The sequence below is a fragment of the Echinops telfairi genome, unplaced genomic scaffold (genome assembly GCF_000313985.2).
Source record: "Echinops telfairi isolate 266 unplaced genomic scaffold, ASM31398v2 ScPeMD7_11;HRSCAF=52, whole genome shotgun sequence".
NCBI lineage: Eukaryota > Metazoa > Chordata > Mammalia > Afrosoricida > Tenrecidae > Echinops > Echinops telfairi.
The window spans coordinates 8,963,282-8,982,348 of NW_022103908.1; the positions used below are offsets into that span (position 1 = coordinate 8,963,282).

General features: G+C 42.6%; 1 protein-coding gene across 2 annotated transcripts in view; it reads left to right on the forward strand.

The window, feature by feature from the left end:
- Positions 1–19,067, forward strand: part of KLF12 (Kruppel like factor 12) — a 728,313-nt gene that overhangs the window by 346,461 nt on the left and 362,785 nt on the right. The gene's annotated exons all lie outside the window — the stretch shown is intronic.

The window sequence follows — 19,067 nt, forward strand, 5'->3', positions numbered from 1 at the left end:
ATCAGACTGTTTCAGCTCATGTCTGTTTGATTTTATTGAGGAGTTCTGTTTCTGTCTTCCTTGTGAGCAGGCTTCTGGAAGAACCTATTGATGCAAACACCTCACTATGGGAGCCCCTGGGTGGCAGAGGCTGCTCAACATTTGTGATACATGGCATTAACTGGGGGAAAAAGAAGACATGTACGCAATCAGTGCTCACACACGTATGCAGCCAGCTTTGAGGATCTTACCACAATGGCACTGTTCTTTCGGTGACGCGAAGCTGCTTCTCTCCCACTTTGCCTCACATTTCCCACTTAGTCCTTCTCCCTCCCCTAGAAGCAGGCAGCTCAGGAACCCCCATCTTGAGCACCTCAAGGCCTGTGTGTAACCACCTGGATCGAACATTTTCTTTGAGACAGCTCTCAGATGACAGGGCCCTTTCTGCCTTGCAGCTCAGTAAAATATGTAGGTGAAAATGTGTTCTAGTAAGCCACCTCTTTCCTTCAACTTTTGTTCTTGATAAAGAAAGCAGCAGGGTATGCTCTCGAGTCCAGTGCCTGACCATTTCCAGATGTGAGTACCAGTTCTGTGTCCTTAATAGTGACAAATCAAACGGATTTGGCTCATGACACCAAGTGATTTTAAGTCAAAATGCTTTCTTCCCCCAGACCGCCTTTTTCTCTTTACCCTCAAACCACCCTCGGTAAGGTCCTTTGCTTTGACACAGCTGTGTCGCAGCTGAATTAGAAGGGAGCTGGGCCTTGATAGTAATGAAAAGCAATGAGAACGGCCCGCCAAAATGCCGCCATATTTCTCCTAAATGCCGAAGGAACTGGCAGGTGTTAAAATCTCCTTGCCGTTCCGTACTTTGAGGGAAAAGTCTAAACACTGGCCTAATCTCCTTCCCCATCTTTATTTCTACCTGATTGTAAATCTAAGAAAACCTGTGTCTCAGGGAGTTTCCATCTCTCTTGGTTCTGGCTACAGCACAGACTCCCTTAAACATCGGAGTGCATTCTAAATCACAGCACTTGTCAGGTTCCCTACCATGCGCAGACCTGAGTGTGATGGATTGGGCATCCCTACAGCGAAGCTGCCGTCTTTGGAGGAGTTGGCCTGTCGTGATGAGCGTACTCATCTTCTTTCTTCTGCAGAGTGCGCCTGGCTGTGTGGTCTAGAGCCTGCTTCCGTCCATCAGTCCTGTGAGCCGCTTGCTTTCCCCAGGCTGCTTTGATCGACCAGAGGTGCTTTCCTCCATGAGTACTCAGTCACGTTGTTGTTGTTGGAAAACCCAAATTTATGCCCCAACATTTTTGAAATTGCTTCTCGAAACGCTCATGGAATGATAGTCTAGTGAATATAAGCATGAGGCTGATGATGTTGTCTCTGGATGGGACAAACAGACCACATGCTCGCTGGCTGACTGCAAGGTTAGACGTGGGGGTTTGCGCTTCCCCAGTAGGAAGTCCCTTTATAGAATGGCCTGGTGATCTGCTCCTGGCAAACCAGCCTTTGAAAACTTGATGGATCCTGCTCCCCCACACATGGCCTCTAGAGTTGAAATCACCTTCACAGCAACATTGCGGGTTTTGTGAAAAATCTGAAAACCTATGAAAACCCATGTTAAAGGCAGACTGCATTTTCCTTTTCACTCCCAGCGTCATCATGTCTTGAATGTTCTCCATTCAACCAGAGCCACATGGAACGTTGGTTGCCAGCCCATCAATGTCAATTGAACAGTAGTCCTCTTTTCACTTCCTCCCTGGTTTCCTGCCTCCCTTCATCCTCCTTGCCACCCCTCCCTGCCCTCTGAGCTTCATCTGGGGCAAGTCCTGCCCCATGGGAGTAGTCTGTTTAGTTGTTCTCCAGAGCACGCTCCTCCACGCATTTAGTCCCTGATAGACTTGTCCAGTGGTTGCTGAAAGATGTCCCTGGGAAAGAAGTTCAATTCCAGGCTTAAAAGGTGCCTCCAGGCTCTAGTCTCTGGGGCTCCACCAGCCTCTAGGAGACCCGTGTGTGTCAGTCTCTTTAAGACATGACTACGATTGCCACTGAGTCAAATCTGACTGTAAAACCATTGGGGTTTCAAAGGCTGTACCTATTTTTGGAGGCAGTCTGCTGTGGGCCTTTCCTCCAGGGAACAGCAGGTCTATTCAAACCCCTGACTTTATTTAACAGCCGAATGAAGACCTTAACTACTGTGCCCCCAAAGGTCACGTGTTAGGTTGAGTTTTCTTGAGAAGCAAAACTGGTAATGTAGTTGTATGTATATAGAAGGAGACTTTTATCCAGAAATGGCTTACATAGTTCAAGAAGTAGGTAAGTCCAGTCTGTCTAAGTCCATAAGTTAGATTCAAGCTGGAAGCGTCTCCTGACCTGTGTACCTGTGGAAGCCGATGAAGAAGCAGGAAGACAAAGTAGGAGAGGTTGGAGGGATGCAGAGCTAAGTGAATCTGAGATCAGCCCAATGAGTCCAAGTTTGGCAATCTACCCACAGCTCCTGGGATCAGCCGGTGGCACAATAGATTGAAGAACCAGACACAGGTTTCACGTTCAGCGGAAGGCAAAGAGGCAAGAGAGAGCCCAGTTCTACTCAGACTCGTATACAGAAGGCAACACCCTCCCGAGCAGCTCTCATCAAACTTACTTCATTCGTTGGTTGGGTTCCCACTTATGTCTACGTAACATATAACCATCAGCGCACCAAGACATGACTACAGGCCACAAGACTTCCTTTATACGAGCATGCTCTTCTATGTTTGCCTCAAAAAAAATGTTGGGATTGTTGAGATTTGATGAGAGCCAGAGATATTTGATGGCCCTGCGCAGCGAGAGCATAAGGGGCACAGAAGCTATGGATAGAATTGGTGCTATGATTCCCGTGGTGGCTTAAAGAAAACACCAAAGGGGTTGAAGGGGGTTGCAGTCTGGACAGTTCATTTTGCTGTAGCTGAGGGAACAATTAAAGGAGAGATTTTTATCTTCTGCAGGTACTGAGATTGGAAGAGTTTTTGACAAGTGAAAGAAATTTTCAAGAAAAGAAGAAATTAAATTTCTTAGTCTAATTACAAGAGAAAATGCAAAGCTATACTGATCTTTTTCTTACCTTTGTTTAAACAATGGATGCTTGATTGCAAGGGATTTTTAAGTTTAAAGACCTATTACTGCGAGATAACTTCTGCATGAGAATTCCGATTTTTCATTATGAACAATGTAAATGGGGATTTCTATCTCTCTGTGGCATAAACTCACTGCTCACTAGTTGATAACAACCCTCTCTAGGGTTTCTGAGGCTGTAAGTCCTCACAAGAGTGGGCAGTGTCACCTGTCTCCTTTGGAGTGGCTGGTGTGGTTGAACCACTGACCTTGGGGTTAGCAGCGCAATGTCACGCCTAGCCCAACGGACCACCAGGGCTTCTCCTCTGGCCATAGAGTTAATTACAGCTCATCATGGCCTTGTGTAGACTTTCAAGGCTGCGAATCTTTACAAGATCCTGTTGCCTAATCTTTCTGCCTTGGAACATGTGGTCTCCTTAAATAGCTGACCTTGCAGTTAGCAGCCCAACTCTCATCTGAAGTATTACACTGGCTTATGACGAATTTACTTAGTATTTAAAGAGACAATGAAACAATTAAATCCAGCTTTTACGTGGTTAGAAAACCACCAGTTGGATGTTCTAAAGGAGCCGTGGTGACTTAGTGGTTCAAGGTCAGCAGTTCGAAACCACCAGCCGCCCCGTGTCTTGGAAACTCAAGGGGCAAGAGCAATTCTACCTTTCCTACAGGATTGCTATGAGTGAAATCGGCTCACTGGCAGTGAGTTTATTTGTTCTTTTTATATATGGATTGTTGATAGAATCGTTGTATGAGGAGTTGGCAAATAATTTTTAAAGATTTAACTTTGGTATGAAATAGAGCTTTAAATTCCAAACACCCCATTTTGCAGAAGGCTATGAGTGAGTGAAAAGCCCAAAATTCACATGCAGAGTCCCCAAGTGGCTTAAGGCTACACTGAATTCCTTCTGATCATTGACCAAGGATGTGAATGGTCTTGCCCTCAGGCAGAGTGCTTTGGAAAGTGGATTATTCCACTTCCCTCCATCCTGCTCACAAAGGGTCAGTCTTCCTTCTTTTGGGCCTTGCCTGGTGGTGCCATAGCCATAAGTAAGGCCCAATCCATCATGCCCGACTACTGAGGTCAGAAGGCCCTAGACCAGTGGTTCTCAATCTTCCTAATGCCGTGACCCTTTAATGCAGTTCTTCATGTTGTGGTGACCCCCCCCCAATCATAAACTTATTTTCGTTGCTACTTTATCACTGTAATTTTGCTACTGTTATGAATCCGGTGACCCCTGTGAAAGGGTTGTTTGACCTCCAAAGGGGCCAGGACCCACAGGTTGAGAACCACTGCCCTAGACCTATCCAGTAAGCTCTGACATAATGTATATTTTCCAGTCATGGTTCTGTTCCCCTCTCTGCTGCCCCACCTATAACTATGATTCGTTGATCTGCTGCCACGCATGTTTGTGTCAGTTTCCTTTGTCCTCCCATCCTCGTTATTTAACGTTCAGTATTTAGCAAACCCTTCAATGTCATTGTGGCCTCCTTCATCTGGGTGCATCTGTGTGGTGTGTTTCTCTCTCTCTGTCATATTTATGACTTCATAAACATTCTCCTTAAATGTACGACTTGAGGTCTCTTTTGAACCTTAAAACAGGTATAAAAGACCAGTCATTTCCTGCATATTTTTACGTAAAATGCATCACACATGCATTCACACAGACACATATATTGCGATTTCCCAAAATAAGACTTAATTTGCTTCAGGTACCAAGCCCATCCAGTATCCCTTGACCTAAAGATGTGGAGCTCTAGTATGCATTATTGTAAGTTATAATGGGTATTTTTCCTATTGGCATCATATTTTATCTGTACCATTTTGGGCAGTTTCTATTAAATGAGCATTGCATGCATGACAGTGGTTATTGGTTTTGATCAATAAATAAAAAAAATAATAATTACAAACAAAAAGAACGTGGCTTGACTTTTATGGAATAGTTATTACTGCATAATTTGTGCTCGGGCCAGAAATGAATGTCTCAAGTCTATGAATGTTATAGAAGTAAACATAATTTCCAATAAAACAGAAGCCCAGTGTATAGTAAAAATGAAATTTGTGAATGTTCTGCGCAGTGACCCATTCCCAAAGGTGAATTTGCCTTGTTGAAATTGTATGTATGGGTTTATTTATTTGTAGACGTTTTCAGCAGTCCCGAGTGCCCCCTAAGGACATTTATGCATCCTAAGTCACTTTTGTAGGAGATAATTGGCCATGTATTATGCATAAGAAGGCAAAACAACTGGGGGTGGGGGGAGCGTGAGGGGTAGAGAGAAGGATCCTGAAAGAATACCTAGTCCACAAAGGATGTGAAAACGGGGAATTCATTGTGCAGACCTTGCTGATTTAAGAGGTTTCCTGCATGGATATATATACATACATATGTATACATGGACAAAGTTTAACTAATCATGGAAGAAAAGAAGCATATAAGGACTTGACAGCGTTGTCTTAGGGCCTCTGGTCATTCACTCTGAGTTCCCAGCTTTCCTCTGTGATGGGCTTCATGAAGGTACCCAAGAGCGGGCAGGCCCCCCTGACCCATTCAGATGCCTTGGCGACTCCTCTCAACCTGTCCCAGAGTCAGCACTGCCCCCTTGGTGTCAAGATGGGGAACTGACCGCTCTCTTCCCACCTCTGCTCATCCCCTTTGGCAGGCTAATCATTAGTGTGGCAGGTCCTCTGCTCTCTTCCTCCCTCCCTCCCTCCCTCTTCCACGTTTCATTGGTATTTATCCATTTACTTTTGACTCAGATCATATATTTGAGATGCATGTGTGAGTGTAAAGATTAGTACATACGCACATCCTTTCTAGGGAAGCCTGGTAACATCGTGGTTGTTGGGCTGCTGACTGCAAGGCCAGCAGCTTGCCACCAGCAGCTGCTCCCGGGTCATAGGCTCAGAAACTCCCAGGGCAGTTCTGCTCTGTCTTACAGGGCCCCGTAAACTGGCATCGACTGGACGCTGTGAGTAAGATCTTTTCTACCTCATCAGACTTTCTCCAACTTATTTGAGAGGACTTTTCGTTCCTTTTTTCTGCCAGTTGGAATGAAAATATAATGACCCTGTTTTGATGATTCCATCACTTTTTGTGGCAATGGTAAAATTGTCTTGCTGTAATCTGTGTTGAGCAGATACGTGGAAGTAGACGTCCCCAGTGAAGGGAAGAATTTAGAAATAGGGTCAGGATGAGATCACACATTGAATCGACAGACTACTAGGGTTCAGAAGAGTTCTGATTTCATGGAGTTGGGTGAGCCAGCTGTTCTTTCTTCTTTCTAAGATGAGGTCTGTCTTATGGAATAAAACCCCAACTAACAATGTAACCCACTGCCGTCACCTCCATTCAGACTCGTGACCCACTCTATGAGGGTTTCTTACCAGAGCTCGTGGGCTGTGGGTTACGTGTTGGGCTGCTCGCCCCAATGTCGTCAGGTTGAAATGAACGCTCTTGAGAGAAAGGCGAGGCGTTCTCCTCCTGTGGAGAGCCAGAAATGACTCAGTGGTAGTAGAGTGGCTAGTGGAATTGAACCACTGACCTAGAGGCTAGCAGTTCAGTGCTTACCTGACAGTGCTACTATGGCTCTCAGGGGAGAAGAGACTCCAAATTCAATTATAATTTATAGAGAAACATTTATTAAGTCTTCAACAAGACAAAAGACAAGGACAAATCATCCAGGTGAGGGACACCATCAGCAGAAGGTCGAAATGGTGTTCAAGAAATCACAGAACCTCGCCCAGGGCATAGAGAACAAAGGAAACTATTATAGAGTCAGGATTGGCAATAGATTCATTCGTCGTTGGTGCAGGGAAGGGGCCATGCTTGGGAGATGGACACTGTTTTAGATTAGAAAAGCTTACAAGATTGGTTCAGGGCCCAGAGACCATGGCAGTCAGCATATGGCTCACAAGCACATGGTACCTAGTACCCCAAATTCCATCCAGGGCCCACCCAGGCAACCCCTGGAGGGCGAGGTTACCTTACCCTGCAATGGCCAGGGGAACAGTTGGAATCCATAACGTTTCACTTTGTGGGGAAAGGAAGTCAGCCCAAGGAGGCTGAATCTATGTGCAGACCCCAAAATTGCTTTAGGGCTCCCACTGTAGCCTTCTGCAAACCTAGGGTTTAGAATTTAAATTCGGACACAAGGGTATTTAAGCACGTATGCATCGACTTGTGTGTAGTTAGTCCACCTTTTCACTCCAGTGATTGCCCAGGCAGACGAGCGTCCCTACTGCAAGTGTATCCCACACAGGGAACTGCCTTTAAGTGAGTCTAGGTATACAACTAGCATCCGAATCAAAACATAAGATGTTCGCACCCACACAGAGGTCAACCACTTTCTCACTCCCCCACCATGGACCGCAGTCTGTCCCTGAGCGCCACCCGAGCACAGTGGGTGTTCAGTAGGCTTTGCCTTCTGTCACTCACCACTGTGGTTTTTGAGAATCATTCTTACTGTTTCTTTCCTTCCCCCTCCTTTCCGTCTGCTATCCCAGTCTATGAGTTTACCCACAAGGTGCCACCAAACGGTTGATCTCTTTGGCCTGTAGAGGGCTGTCTGCAGATGGCTCTAGCTGTCAGGAATGCACTGCCGTGACCCTGTGACGGGTCTCTTGTTGCACACCTGTGCATATTTCTGTGTGGTATATGCCTAAAACCGGCCGAGTTTTAAGGACTGTATTTTTAGTTTAGGAGCTACTAGTAGCTGGAGTTCCTTGGGGGTCATCGTACTGTTGTGTTGAGGCTACATCAACAGCGGGTGAGAGTCCCAGGTGACCACATTCTTCCACTTCTCTGTTCTGATGGGTGTGCACCTCAGTCTCCTGATAATTTTAACGAGCCTTCCCTAATGGCTAATGATGAGGTATGCTTTTCAGATGCTAATATCAATTTCTCCAACTTTAAGGCAGAACTTTTCTAAGTTTTTTTTTGGGGGGGCGGGGGTGCATTTTATAGAAAGTGCCTTCATGGAACAAAATACATATGAATTGTTGAATGGAAAACTATTCACTAAGCTTTCATTCAAATAAAAATAAAATGTTAAAAAATGATTTTCTTGTTTAGTTTTTTTTTTTTTTTAATTTCCTTCTGAAATTGAGCAAATCCTAAGCTTGATATATTTGTTTGGGAAAGTGAGAATAACATAAACTATATTTAGATACAAGTATTTATTCATTTAATAAATGCTTGCTGAATGTCTCGAGTGCCCTTCATCCTTTACAGTGGTGACAAGATCGTGCCTGCTTTGCGTTGTTTGCAGTTTGTTGGGTAGGAAGGCAAGCACGAAGACCAAATCAACACTGCCCTTTAATTGATTTTGACTCATGGTGACCCTCTAGGGCAGAGTAGAGCAGCTCTGAAGGATTTCTAAGCCTGTAAATCTTTTATTTTTAAATTTCCTTATTTATACGTATGGAACTGATTTATTTATACTTTTTGTATGTCTCCCCATCCCCTCCACTGGCTCCTATAATCATCAAGGTCTGTTTCCTTTGATATGAAAACCTTTTATCTTGATTAAAATTTTATTTTTTACAACAGTGGTCTCATAGAATTCTTGTCTTTATGTGATTGACTGACTTTTATCGGCCTAATTCCGAATTCATGTCATCAGGGTGCTTTAGGGTGTCATTATTTTTCAGTGATGCATACTATGTCCTTGTGTGTATGAAACAAAACTTATTTATATTTATGGAGGAAAACAGCTTCCTCTTTCTCCCTCACCACAGTTGGTGAGTTCAAGCCACTGACCTTTTGGTGATGTGTGTTGTATCCCCTCTACCTGAAACAGTATTCCCCATCCGCAATTTCTTTTGGTTAACTCCTGGTTTTCGTTCTGATACCCACTTGTTAAACTTACAACCTATGTTTTTGGGCCCCTATGCCTTGCTGGCCCTCTGGAGTACCACACATGATGTCTCGTAGTGACTGACCTCTTCTGGTGTCTCCCAAGCAATGGACTTGGTCATTGTGTTGTGATCCATCAGGTGTTCATTGGTTAAATTTGGAAAAATTGCCAGATCTTTCTTCCACTCATCATTTATTGAGCCATTTCTGTGTGCCAAGGGCTGTGCTACCTTTACTTGGATGATCTCAATTTAATCTTTGTTCTTTGGGCGGTCCAGGGTATTTTCAATATTCTTCACCAAAACCATGGTTCAAAGGCATTGCTTCTTCCCCAGTCTTCCTTATTCACTGTCCAGCTTTTGCATGCACGTGAGATTACTGAAAGCACCATGCCTTGGGCCAGCTGCACAGTAGTCTTCCAGCTGACAGCTTTGAAATTCTTTCTAGCATATTTGCCCAGCGTCGTTTGGTTTCCTGACTACTACTTCCATGGATGCTAACTGTGGCTCGAAGTAAAATGAAATCCTTGACTTCAGAGTTTGTTCTGTTTATCATGTTGATATTTCTTGGTCCACTTGTGAAGCCCTTCCTCCTCCCTTCTCTGTGTTAATGTGCAATCCTTACTGAAGGCTGTCTTTGATCTTCATCAGTTAGTGCCCCTAGGCTTCTTAGCTTTCAGCAAGCAAGGTGGATTCTTCCTCTGATCCTCATGCCAAGTTGCTGTCTTCATGTAGTTCAGTTTCTAGGATTATTAGCTCTACATCCATGTTGATTAAGCATGATGAAAGGACACATCTTTTTTGTTTTTGTGAGAACGACTGCCACTTGGACTATGTATAGGTTCCACGTGAGCCCAATGCTCTGGAATTCCTACCCTTGGCAGTGTTATCAGTAATGTGTTGTACAGTAATGCGTAGCATGTATTAGTCTTAGTTATTCTTATGGATGGTTGAGTCAGAGCGCTATTTTAAATCATTGTTACAGTTATTGTCATTTACTCTCGTTCCATTGATGGATATTTGATATAGATCAAATCTATGTCTGTAGAACCATCATATATACTAGCCATCACACTTAATTAGAAAATATAACTCAAAAGTAGCATAAAACCTGAGGCAAAATTTTCATTTTGGCTTCTGTTCAATTCCTCGCAGCTCGAAGTTTTGGTCCCTTGTACAAGGATGCCTAGAAGTGTATGTGCTCATGAGTCTCTGTTTTCATGTGGAAGCAGGAGAGTGATAAACATTGTCTGAGACTCCTAGAGTCATTTCAAAATGTGGTCATCCTTCTAGGAAAAACATAACTCAGATTTACTTTTGGTCTGTTCCTTGAACGTTTCAATCTGCTGAACACTAACAACAACCAACATTTTCCGCCCGAGACCTTGCAACGTACATTCCTTCTGGGCCCCCAGAACGTTTGAGGACTGCACCGAAGGCCCTGAAAATAGAAGGTTATAATTGAAATGTCAGCAAATAGAACTTTAACAATTCTAGTCAGTGCTACTTGAATATTAAAGATGCCTGTTAAAATACATTTTTTCTTTACTGGATATAAATTTAATATGCATTCCATATCTCTTCCAGCCATATTGCCTATATCAATAGTCCCCCGTGGCAAACTTGATCTTTGAATACAAACTACCCTTGTTCAATATTTGAGTAGTGGTAATGGGTTTTGGTCTATAAATAAAAGCTGTAGTATCCGAAACTGCAGCCAGCCTAACTTTTACCATTTGATTTCCACTCCACATGGTAATTTTAATGTTTTATTCATTACCAGCAAACAAAAGCAGAACACGTGAAGAAAAATGTTGATTAGTGTAGAATGGGCAAATCTATTACAGTGACAGCTGAGTGTCCTCTAGTCATTGGGGTGGCATGCCTGAACTGCTGAAAATACACTCTGGTCCAGGAGCATTTGAAATGGCATTTTAATCAGCATGCCAAGAGGACCAGAGCTCATAAGAACTCCAAAATAAAGCAGGATCTCTGGAAATCATATCTCTTTTTTCAGAGCAAGTTCAAGAGGTTCTTGTCATCTCTGGAAACTGTCCAAGACTCCATTTCTCAAACTCTTCCTTGGGAAAGAAGAATCATCCCAGGCTTGTGGTTGAAAGCACCCTGGTACAAGCCGTGAATTTGTTTTGACTACTGGTTTACTTTAAATCATGTGATTTTTGAACTGTATTCACAATATCCGAAATTTATATCGATATAAATTTTCAAAAATACTACAGGCAAAATTGGTGCTTCAGTAGGGAAGCGACATGTTTTCTTAGGTTACTTAAAGTGCCAGTGTACCGCTGGCATGACCCCACAAATCTGGGTTCTCTCGAATTTGTGCTTTCCTTGCTCTGGTTTTTTGGGGCCTGCAGGTCAGAAGAATACAGTCTGTGTTGAGAACAGGCTGATGTGTGGGCAATGCTTTCTTTTTGTTTTTGTCATTCTGGCAGCTTACAATGATGGAGCCAGTATGTGAAAAGATTACATCAATAGCAAGTCTTTGTTTCACTGGAAGGTAGCAGAGCCCTTTCCCGAGAAGGGCATCCATTGGCCCTGCCACTTCCATTCTTCATTTGGTTGGTTGCACTCCACTGTTTTCAACCTCCGAGCTTCTGTTTAAGAAGTCCTGGTGGCACCATGTTTAAGCGTTTGGCTTCTAGCCAAGAGATTGGTTGGTAAGAAGCCACCACTTGGCTTTGCTTGAGAGAGATGTGACCTGTTTGTAGCAAGACAAGAGCCTTGGGAATATTATGATGCAGTTCTACTGTGTCCTGTAGGCTTGCTATGAGTCAGAGTTGACTGGACAGCCAGGCCTTTGTTGTTGTTGATTTTGGCTTCTGTTAGTGATTTGCACTTTCCAGGTTGAAGAGGAGGTTACCTGCTTACAGGTGTGCTGAGACATTGATTTCTTCAGACCTTTTTGGGAAGTGATAAAGGCTAGGAAGTACTGATCTAGCTTTTTGAATAGTTTCTCAAAGGCCTAGCGTGCTGGATGCTGGCAGCGTTTTAGTTCAAGTACTTATTTCCAGATAGGCCCTCCATATGTCGGCCCCAAACTGTTTGTGCCATCTATATCATGAGGAAAATGGGCTTGAGCTGTGTTTGATTTTCCTGAGTGCTTAGCAGTAATCTCCAGGCTGAATGAGGAGACTTGTCAACTCTTGAAGGCCTTCTGCAGACTGAGAAGGCATCAAGCCACGTGGGCTTTCCCAATTGAATTCTTTGATGGTACTGATTTTAATTCATCCTTGAACCAGTATATGTTGAGCACATCTTGCTTATGTTGCATGGTTGAGGTGACCCACATTGACAGTACTATCGTTCAGGAAGTGTACCTAATTGGAACTAGTGCAAGAGGGACAGTTGGTTTTGCATATAAATTTTTCAAAGCTTAAATTTATTATATAGTATTTTAGATATTTCTGTACATGATTTAGAAAATTCCTTAAATATACAGTGAATTCTTTCTTTTGCCACTTTACCCATTCTGAAAATTATAGATATTGAGTATCAAACATGTCTACCCAGGACAGCAGACAGCATACTAGTCATACTGTGAAGACCTTCACAGATGGATGACAGTGTTATTGTTGATAGGTTTGACATTTAGCAATTTAGAAGAATTGTTTAGCTTGAGTTATTTCCAAGTGATATCTTCTCATAATAAACTTGGTTATATCCGGTTTAATGCTGTATAACATCATATATCTATTTGGAACAGAATAGGGCATGTGATCCCAAATAGGTATGCATTTAACTTGAAAACAGTTGTGCTTGAGGACATAACAGTGGGCTTGGGAATGGATGTTGGATTATGCGTCTTTTCCTGCGGAAATCTAGGCTCTGAGGATAATGGAATGCCCTTGACAGTTCCACAAAAGCAAAACTGTGCTTGAGCAGCTCCTTGTAAAGATGCTCACAACATTTTGAGATCACTTTGCAGGATTTTCAAAGTGCTGAAGATTAATAATCTGGTGAGATAAAGATCAGGTACCAGCAAGCATCAAATTCACTCTGCACAATTACAGCTCTCGACAGAGCTGACGAGAGTGCTCAATTAGCAGTGCGTGTTGTGATAACGTTTACATCCAGATACATTCAACGCTAAATTAAACAAGGAAACATCGTCTCGGAGTTTAGTGGACAAAGAAGGCATGTCATTAGGGTCTATATAAAGTACACTCAGAGGCCTGAAAAATCCCCACTGTTCTGTACAAAAGGGCCTCAATGTAGGGGACCCAGAGTAGCCCCGTCTAATAGTAATAGAATGCTAACGACATAAGTAGTTTTGCCATTGGGAAGAGCTGCATTTCAGATTTAAAAAGACAGGTGAAACTCATTGGAATAACATATTTTACTCCTCCCAGTGTATGAAGAATATTTGTGCACTATGTAATTAGTATAAATGAGGTATTAAAATGTCTGGTCATACAAAGCTTTTTAGGCTTGGTGTGTATTTTACACTTGCCGAACAACATTCTCTGTAGACACGTCACATTTCAAATGCTCAGTTGCTGCAGGGGATGGTGGCCAATGCAAGTAGCCTCTAGCAGTGGTTGGCCTTTGGTCTCCTCTGTCCCATGTGCAGAAATGTCACACTCTCCCCAGGCCCGATTTACATGGAGAATTATGTCTTATTCTGAAATACATGATTTCCCACACCTGCCCCCCCCCCTTTATTTTCACTAGAGTAGGGATTTAATCCCAAAGGGGGAAAGGAGGAGAAGTGTTTGTTGATTCAGGGGATGAATGATTAAAGTCATGGTGGAAGAGGTGAAGTTAAGGGTTTCCTAATCAGTAAGGGAATAAAACTGATGATATTAGAGAGGCCATAGAACTGAGAGCCTAGAAGTGATTGAAAATCAAGGTTTGACAGATTCTAGAATAAAAAAAATATATGCATGCAAACGGAATGACAAACATCATGAATACATGACTGTGTTATAGATATGTAAATACTAATATCATTAAATAAAAAGCTTTAAAAGCCACATAAGTAGGAATTTTGGGTGGCTGTTGTTAATGGAAGGCTTTTTACTCCTGTGAGTCTTGGCTTATTTGGATCCTACTGCCATGAGAAATGACAGTTGTTCCTGTTCCATTTCTTCCTCTGTGAAAAGAGATTATAGCGTATTAATGTATATTTTCCAAAAACCTGGTTGTCTTGAAGTTCTCGAATCTTATTGGGTCCCAGTAGTTGCTATCGTCTAGCATTATTGAGTAGTTCTATTTTTAAACCACAGCAGTATTTACTATCTGCGGCAGTAATAATCTCCTCATTGAGCGCTCTCTAAAGAGGCGTTTCTTTGATTCTCTCACATGACAAATGTATTGCAAGGTGGATGTTTATTTTCTTTTTGCGGCTGTGGAAAATAATCCAGGGCCACGAATCTTACAAGCAGAGAAGAGGCGGTTTGGTTTAGGGCAGCAGTATTCAAAGATCGCCTGGCCTGGAGAGTGAGTAAGTGGATTAAGTTCAGGGCTGAATCAGGGCACTTGAACTCTATAGGTGGATTCGTTGGGATCAACTGAATGGCAGCGAGGATTTGGTTCTGGGAGTCATTCCCCTTCAGAGTCATCAAACTCAATGGTACTAAGTGGAATGACTTACTCTCCAGGCCAGGCGATCTTTGAATACTGCTGTATTCAAACCAAAACCAAACCCCCTCTTCTGTACAGGAGCAGATAAGTTCATTTCTCTCTCTCATAGACTGACTGGTGGATTTGAACCACTGAACAATGAGTTAGCAGGCCAACATGTACCCAATAGTGCCACCAATAGCTTAAGGACTGAAGGTTGTTAACGGAAAGGTTGGAGATTTGAGTCCACTCAGGCTTATTGGAAGGAAAGCTGGGTGATCAGTTTCTGAAGAAGCAGGCAGGTTGTATGAACACATTGGAACAGCATTCCCTGACACACACGGAGGGGCCATGAGTCAGAATTACCTACATGGTCTTCAGGGTTCTGATGAGCCCTTTCTTCGTTTATTGTTTGTAATCTTAAGAAAATGAGGGAGACACTTTCCAGTAACTTGTGAAGCTTCAGAGATGATGCCCGGTATCTGGGGGAATGTTTTCACCTACAGTCTCTGGGAAGATTCTGTGCTAAAACCAAAATGCACGGCCTCATAAGGTGGCTACTGCACGTGGTTTATTGACGAGTCCCATTAGCCCACAGGAAGGAGTGCAGGGGGCATAGTGGGCTATGCATTGGCCTGCTCACCTCAGGGCCTTTAGTTCAAACCCACTGGCTAGTCCGAAAGATGAAACTTTCTGCTCCTGCAAAGATTTATAGCCCTCAAAGCCCAAAGGGGCAGTTCTGTGCCCTAAAGGCCACTTTGAGTTGGAATCAACTTGCTAGCAGTGAGTTTGGAGCTTAGTTTTAGTTTACAGGACACTCATCAGATGTGCTGCCCAAACATTAGCATGGCTTGTACACCAAGGACTCCTGGTCAGAACTTGATACAGAGAGTGCCAGACCCTTCAGTGACTGCTTGGGTCCATACAAAGAGCACTGCTGCGACCGTGCAGTTTGTATCAGTGCCTTGTGGCACTCCTGCGATCCGGCCACGTCTATGTGATATAAAGGAATTGCGTATACCTGTGGTATTGCACACACCAGCAGAATCCAGTAATTTACAATTACATTGCTCTTGGTATTCTTTAAAAATGACGACTTTAAATATCTGCTTACCTCTGGTGGTTCCTTCTCTAATTCATTCTGCCTGCTGTCTCCAGCGCAGTGTAGCATACCACTTCCTTCTGGTTCACAGCTCAAAGGCTTTCAGTCAGAGGCATGAGGTAATGAACAGAGTATGGATTTTGGGATCAGACCAAAGTATGTTCCAGTCTCCACGATGCCGTTTGATTGCTATTGAATGATGTCTTCCCTTGTACAGTGGAGGTTTTTATCCTTTCTTCTAAAGGATACCATCTGGATTACCTAGGATAATGGGTATAACATGCCTACCACACTTCCCGGCACTGTTAACGAGTTCTCCTTTTACTGCAGTTATGCTATTGGATCATGTGATTATGCTATTGTCAAAAAAAAAAAAAAACACACGGTAAAAAGCTCCGATGGGCAGAGCTTTCATAGCATGCATTTTTCCTGCTAGGCAAGCATGGAACAACTCGCTCTGAGTCAGTGCACCCAGTGATGTCGCCTGGGAAAGTTCTCTCTGGTCACAGTGAATTTTTTCGTATTCGCATTTTGCTTGAACCTCATTTTTTGTGATGGCCAATTTAAGAGAACAGCATGCGGCTGTGAAAGTTTGTTTCCTGCTCAGGGAGGAAAAACTCCGAGAAACTATTGTGATGTTGAATCCAGCTGACAAGGACAGCGCTATGGGAAAAACACAAGTGTACAAGTGGTTTTCTTGTTTTGAAAAAGGAAAAATACTGTTCAATGAGAAACCTCGTTCTGGACATACATCAACTTCCCAAAAGGAGGAAAATGTTGACTAGTAGTGTATTTGGAGTTCATTCCACCAGGTCAGACCATTAATGAAGCTTTCTATTTAGAGGTTCTGAAAAGTTAGCTTAGCAGTATACAACAAAAAGACCTGATTTTTGGTAGACGGGACTGGTTTTGCCACCACGACAATGCACCTGTTCATGAAGCCATCTCAGTGCACCAGTTTTTGGCAAAAACCAGCATGCTTCTCTTACCCCATGCACTTTACTCATCTGACCCCATTCTGTGCAATTTCTTTTTGTTTCCATGAATGAAGAGGGGCATGAAGGGACAACAATTTGATGATGTAGAAGAGGTGAAGAAAAAAACGAGGGAGGTGCTCTCAGCCATCTAAAAAGATGAGCTTGAAACATGTTTTCAGGAATGGAATCACAAATTTGACCTATATAGTAAGTGTCATGGAGAGTACTTTGAAGGTGATAAAGTGGTTTTCTATAAAAAATTTAAATACTTAGCTTTGAAAAAAATTTGCTTTTGGGGGGTGGGTACCCCCTGGTCATGCCAAGCTTTATCAAATAGTGTTTAGAAATAAATCCTCTGCCCACCTTCACAATTCTTTAAGGCGACAGGGATAACCTTTGCTATTTCCAGAAGATTATTTACCTGCGGCTGTCTCCACACCCTCAGCATGGGGAATAGTGGAACTAGTGCACTCGGTGGCCCCCATTTTTATCTCTCATGCATTTCTGTGCAGAGTGGCACAAAGTAAATATGTCTGCAGTGCTATGTCACACATGATGCAATAGTTACCCATTTGATGCCTACCCCAAACACGATAGTTGTTAAGCCGTTACGTGTTCATTAAGACTTACATGACGATTCCAAGGTGTTGTCGTTCATGGAAGTGTATACTATTTCGTGACATAGGGAAACTTACATTCCAAGAATTTTTCTTTCGAAGGTCCCTGGACTCTTCCAAGTTCTTGGTGTTTCCACTTTAAATCTAGAGTGAGTTTTCTAGTAGTTTTATACACACACACCTGAACTTCAATCTGAAAACTCGATTGCGTTTCTATGGAATCTCCAGATGAAGCAGAATTTGCATTTTAACAGGGAGAATTACCATTCATGAACATGGCCTATCCTTCCAGTTTATTTAGGGAACTTTTATATTTTCTCTGTATGGTCATCTTTCTTGGTGTCTTGAACATTTTCATTATAGTTCTAACTAGGGATTTAACTTTTAATGTTATAAATGGTATTGGCCTTTTTCAGTTCTTGTCATAATTGTTTTTTGCTGAAATACGAATATTTTTGTACGTCACCCTTTTGTTTGGTAACTTTGCTAATTCATGTATTAATTCTAATATTTTGACTATCATGCATCTAACTTTTTATACCACATAATCATGTTTTCTATGCATAATGACAATTTCTGCCTGCTGGCCTGCCTGCCTACCTACCTACCAAACCAATGATATTTATGTGAGAAAAAAGTAGAGTGAGATTTAGGTAGACAATTAGGCCTAGAGAATTGGAAGTTTTCTGTGGAAATAATCATGGAGACTGTGATGTCTGAACCTAAGAGGTCAAACATAATGAGACACCATGCCTTAAAATTAAAGACTATCTCTGCTCATAGGTATAGACTTGAATCTTCAAGAAACACCACCTCACTCCCCCCATACAGACAAAAACAAACAAACAAAAACACATAGAGACAATGATTAAAGATAGTGGAGAAGAGATTCTGGGAAGGCTGGGAAACAATGAAGAATCATCCAGGTACAGGTTGTCTGTAATCATTGACCAAAATATTATTGGGGAGGGTCAGGATAAAAGTCGAGCTAACAAATTGTGGCCACATGTCTGAGAAGCATAGTCATTATTGTGTAACTCCATGTAATGGTTTATTTTGAATACTTCTTTGCCAGGGTTATATCAGATAGTTTTCTATTGCGATTCATATGATTTCCAGTGACTACAGTTTTCAGGGATGGATCAGTTTTCTTCTTCCTAGTCTGACCATGAAAGCTCTGCTGAAACCTCTCCACCATGGGTTACCTCGCCACTTGTTGAAATAATGGTGGCCAGTGTCCAACATCACTGCATCTCACCAGCCACCATAGTACAACAAACTGACAGATGTGTGCAAGGAAGTGTCTGAAATTCAAGCTGGATTCAGAAGAGGATGTGGAACAAGGGCTCCCATTGCTGATGTCAGATGGTCTTTGAGTGAAAGAAAAGCAGAAAGGCTGTTACCTGAGTTTCATGGACTACAAAGGCTTTCAACTGTATGGGTCATAAATTATAGATCACATTGCACATTGCTGGGAATTCTAGAACACTTTCATTGTGCTCACGCAGGACCTATATATAGACCAATAGGCTGTCTTTCTAAGAGAATTAAGGGGACTGCGAGTTGGACTATGAAAAAGAATTCAGATCAGGACGTGAAGAGGACTTGAAACACTTACTGATGAAGCTCAATGGTTATGGCCTTCACCTCAACATGAAAACAAAAACCCTGACAATTCAACTAACAACATCATAATCAAGGGGGAGAAGAGTGAGGATGTCAAGGATTTCATTTTACTTTATTTTTTTAAATCATTTTATTAGGGGCTCATACAACTCTTATCACAATCCATACATACATCAATTGTGTAAAGCACATTTGTACATTCATTTCCC